The sequence below is a fragment of the Herpailurus yagouaroundi genome, unplaced genomic scaffold (genome assembly GCF_014898765.1).
Source record: "Herpailurus yagouaroundi ecotype Mexico unplaced genomic scaffold, PumYag 29, whole genome shotgun sequence".
NCBI classification, from domain to species: domain Eukaryota; kingdom Metazoa; phylum Chordata; class Mammalia; order Carnivora; family Felidae; genus Herpailurus; species Herpailurus yagouaroundi.
The window spans coordinates 86280910-86286147 of record NW_024412377.1 but is presented as its reverse complement, the minus strand read 5'-3'; the positions used below and the strand labels follow the sequence as shown (position 1 = coordinate 86286147).

General features: G+C 38.3%; 1 non-coding gene across 1 annotated transcript; it reads right to left on the bottom strand.

Moving 5' to 3' along the window:
* Positions 1-4031: 4031 nt before the first annotated feature.
* Positions 4032-4138, bottom strand: LOC121017252 (U6 spliceosomal RNA). The gene has a single exon (XR_005784691.1). It is a non-coding gene; the product is annotated as a U6 spliceosomal RNA (small nuclear RNA).
* Positions 4139-5238: the final 1100 nt, after the last annotated feature.

Below are 5238 nucleotides of genomic sequence, written 5' to 3'. Positions count from 1 at the left end.
TCAGTGAAATCCACACCTAAACCTGTCATAGTTAAACTGTAGAACACCAAGAACAAAAATAAAAGTTTATTAACAAGAACAAAAAGAATGGGAAGTCTGAACAGGAATCTGAAACTAGATGGGTTTAGCAGAACTCAAGAAGCTTCCTACTCTAAAACAATAGTAGAGAAGGTAGAAAAACCAACCCAGTATATACCTCAAAATTCACAAACAGCTCAGCAATGGCAGTGTCTGATAATTTTGGAAGTGGGAATAAAGTTGGGCCTAATAAAGGAGGATTGACTCAATGTTGACGAATTAGATACCCAAAGCCTTGTAATTCCATATAGCAGGATTGCCACTCTTCTCCGTCAGCAGAGCACTGGAATTGTATCCCCCAGAGAGGATAGACCACAGTGTTTCTTGACTAGAGGGCTCAGCGCATAGTTGAGGATAGAGGTGGCCACCACAATGAAAACTGATTAAATGAAATGTTTACATACTGGCTGTGGAAATACCACCATCCTTCCACCAGACCCCTTGGCTCTGAAACATTAGCAGTTAGGTTTTACTGGCAATGAAGGAGAAAGGAAGAATGTCTCCTGGGGAATTTTCCTGCTCTCCCAAAGGCATCCATATGCACAGATGTCAGGGGTTTCCCAATGAAATGGTTTAACCAGAACACCTTGAAATAAGCTTGTGGTCAACAGGCCCCATGCATGGATATGGAACTCCAAACATCTTTTTATTTTTAATAATTTTTTTATGTTTACTTTTCAGAGAGAGAGACAGAGTGTGAGTGGGGGGAGAGGCAGAGAGAGAGACACACACAGAATCTGAAGCAGGCTCCAGGCTCTGAGCCGTCAGCACACAGCCTGATGCGGGGCTCAAACTCACGAACTGTGAGATCATGACCTGAGCTGGAGTCTAACGCTTAGCCGACTGAGCCACCCAGGCGCCCCTCCAAACATCTTTTTAATGCTCCACTCTTAAATGAGAGCTCACAGCCAGGGATCACTACGAGATACTGAGGAATATCAGAAAGAGATCTGAAAACAAAGAAACAGAAAAAAATAATTTTACTTTTTTAAGTTTATTTGAGAGAGAAAGTGCAAGTCAAGGAGGGGCAGAGAGAGAGGGCAGAGAGAGAATCCCAAGCAGGCTCTACATTGTCAGTGCAGAGTCTGATGCGGGGCTTGAACACACGAACCCTGAGATCATGACCTGAGGTGAAGTCAGATGCTTAACCTACTGAGCTATCCAGGCAGTCATCAGAAAAAAGCATTTTCAAAGAAACAGCCATGCAAAGAGAAGAAAAACACACTTTTAAGTTATTTTATATGTCCAGAGACATAAATAAGATAGTGCAGCCATAAAAAAATAAGATGCTTTATTAAAAGGATAGGAAAAAGCTGTGTAAGAAAAACAACCCAGTTTTTCTCTTCTGAGCCTTTCTCCTTTACTACTCACATAGAACACTTGTCTCTGTCACTTCTGACACTTCTAAGTCACTAGATGTATGCAGATTTCCCCCCAAACTGACCAATTCACCATGACACCAGCTGGGGGTCCTGCAATTTAACTCAGTTCTGACACTATCTACCCGGAGAGAGTATCAGATCCAACAGGTTAAGGATCTGATACACCCCCCCCCCCACCCACCCACTTCAGATGCCCACCACAGGTAGTGGGTCCCCAAGTTACCCACAACTTCTGTCAGATTTGGCTACAAATTGGAGGTTCCCATGACCCCCTCCTCAGGTTTGATTAATTTGCTAGAGCTGCTCACAGAACTCAGGGAAACACTTACTTACGTTTAGCAGTTTATTAAAGGATCTAATAAAGGATACAGATAAAGAACCAGATGAAGAGAGACATAGGATGAGGTCTGGGAGGGTTCTCAGAGCAGGAGCTTCTGTCCCTTGAAACTGTGGGGTTTATCACCCTCCTGGTGTGGATGTACTCACTGTCCTGGAAGTTTTCTGAATCTCCATATTATTGGGATTTTATGGAGGCTTCCTCATGTAGACATGATCAATTATTACCTCCGTTTCCATCCTCCCTCCCCTCTAGAAAAGTGGGAGTGGGGCTGAAAATTCCAAGTTTCTACACTTGATCTGAGCTAAAAGGCCGAGAAGCAATGAAAATTCCAAGCTTCTAATCATTGCTTGGTATTTCTGGTGACCAAACCCCATCCAGGAGCCCACCTAGAGTCACGTCATTAGAAAAAAAGATGCTCCTACTACTCTTATCAATTAGGAAATTACAAGGGTTTTAGCAGTTCTGTATCCGGAACCAGGGGGAGAGACCAATGTATATATTGTCTGTTATCTCACAGGAGCCACTGAAAATTGTAAACACATAGAAATTAGAAAGGCCTACATGTAGAATTAAGAAAATCTTTGAGAAAGTAGAGCAAAAAGGCAAAGAGATAAAAAATAAGAGAAAATAAAATAAAGTTAAGACACAAGCTCATCACATCCAAATTTCAAGTAAGAGTAGGGAATATAGATAAACATCAAAAAATATAACCCAATAATATTTCATAGAGCAGGAAAGTTCAGGAATTTCCAGATTGAAAGGGTTCAGAGTGCTTGATAACGTGGATAAAAATAAACCTACCACAAGATGCATCATTGTGAAATTTCAAAACACTGGGAGCAAAGAGCTTCAAAAGAGGGTAAAGTCAGCACAGGGCCTTCAGAAGTCTGAGTAAAATTATTTCCAACTTCGAGCTCTGTATTCAAACTATCAACATTAGACCAACAGAGAGGGTGTTGAGGTAGGAGTGATGCTTTATTTTTCAGATTTGCTGGAGGGTGTATGAGTATTCATTTTATTATTCTTTAAGCCACATAGGTATGTTCTATATGCTGTTTAAACTCTAATATATCACATCATTAAAAAAAATCCAAAAGATCAGCAAGCAAAACTGCAAATTTGCTTGTAAAACAGTAGCAAACAAAATGTTAGAACTTGATGGAGTTGAATGATGGGTACATGTATGTTCTGCTAGTCTATGTACCTTTTTGCATACTTAATGTATATTATAAAATATTTTAAGAAAAAAATTTAAAAGTCTGGGTGGAAAAGTAGTATGGCAGAAGAGAATGAGTGACAGCATGCTAAAAGATCATTCTCTTTCTCTAGAATGATAAAAAGTGTTCTCCATGGTGGGCTCTGATCCCTACCAACTTATTTTACCATTTTTATACTTAAAATACTAAGCAGGTGGTCTCAATGAGTAGTCCATTCCACTTATAAACAGCTACATGAGCTTTTCCTTAAAAAACAATTTTTTTTTAATGTTTATCTTTAAGAGAGAGAGAGAGAGAATGTGAGCAGGGGATGGGCCAAAAGAGAGGGAGAAATAGAATCTGAAGCAGGCTTCAGGGTCTGAGCTGTTAGAGGGTGTCAAACTCACCAACTGTGAGATCATGACCTGAGCCAAAGTTGGATGCTCAACCAACTGAGCCACCCAGGTGCCCCCCACAACGTGACCTTTTCTGTCAAATTATAGACCTCTTGGCTTGTTACAAATACCGTAAAAAATATATGTTGATGTCTTTCTTTTTTAGGTATTGTTAGAAATAGGCTGGCTATCACAACTCCATCAATACTGTCTTATGGTTTATTACCTTTTGCAGGCTTTGGGTTCAGACCAGTTGGGCTGTTACCACTTACTAGTATTGTCTTAAGTAAAGTTTCTATCTTCTTTTTCAGTTTCCTCATTAGTATACTGGGAATAATAATAGTGTCTAACTTGTAGGGGTTTTGTGAAACTTAATGTTAGCTATTGTCATTATCACTATTTGCAAACGGTAGGGTTGTATTGTCATAAACTAAAAGTGGTCATCATAGTCCTAACCCTGATAAAGAAATACAGAATGAACATTTTTACTTGTAAGCTTAGATATAAATGTAGCCACACTGCAGAGTGATTAATAAAAGAATTCTAAAGGAAATATAAATATGGTAACACTAAAGATCAGTAGAGAGCACTACTAAGAGCATCTCTGAACTATGAAGCTGTTTGTTTTATTTGTATATATTTATACATAGAACACTTCATGAATTTGCATGTCAGCCTTGCATAGGGGCCATGCTAATCTTCTCTAAATTGTTCCAGTTTTAGTATATGTGCTGCTGAAGTGAGCACGTGTTCATTACTTTTGAAATCCTGCTGGTATTTTTTTTCCAAGAAAAACTTTTGATCCTTATTATAATGCAAAATATTTGACGTACAGCTAAGGACTTTTAGTTTGGTAAATATATATATATATATATATATTTTTTTTTTTTGGTTTTATATATATATATATATATATAAAACCAAAAAAAAAGAGGGGGAAATGAAGACAGCCTCGCTGCCTTAGAAAATCAAAACTGTATGGCTAAAGTCTCAAACAGCAGTAAAGTATCCTAAATACTAAATTTTGTATAGTCAATCATTACCTCACTTAACAGGTCGCGTAGGTCACAATACTCATCAAAAATAATATTAAATCCAACATTTAAAAGATCAGCTGAACTATATAAAAACATGTTTGTGATTTTAAAGATGCCATAAGTTCATTTTGTCTTACTTTTGATTAATATATTAATTTCTGCTTTTTGAGTATCAGTAACTCTAAAATCATAATGCTATTATCCCTTAGACAATTTTAAACTTGAAAACTTGGTTTATATAATGTTTCCTCAACCCAGAGGCATCACTTATTCTTGTCCTTTCTAGCCTGTAAAATTCTAGGACTTTTTGAGTTTGAACTGTGCGACAGTACAGATGCAAATATAAAATGCATTACAGTTTTTCTCAGCCTCTTTGTTTGCGGAACCTCTTTGCCATTCTCAGTCATGACAATCAAATACAACTTGACTCCACCCCTAGGTAAAGTGGTGAGTCAGGAGAGCAAAAAGAGTAGCAACATCCTCTTGAGCAAGACATTGGTTCTCTTACTGGAGCTGTTGAGAAAAAGATTCTTTACCTGCTGAGGTTTCTAAACTGCTGATATGTCAGTTTGGAGCTGCTTAGAGCCTGCTTTCTGGGAGTACTTGCCTGAGAATGAAGGCAACTCTGAAGCCAGCAGAGCAGATCAGAGGAGGGGATTATTTTTAATGATAATGTTTGACTCTATCAGAAATCGGTCCAACCATGAACTTCCCACTTTTGCCAGTAAAGAAACGAAGATTAAGGAAAATAAAAGGTTATGCAGGAAAGAAAAATTATCAAATGCTACATGGCTCAGCTGTGACTAGCTT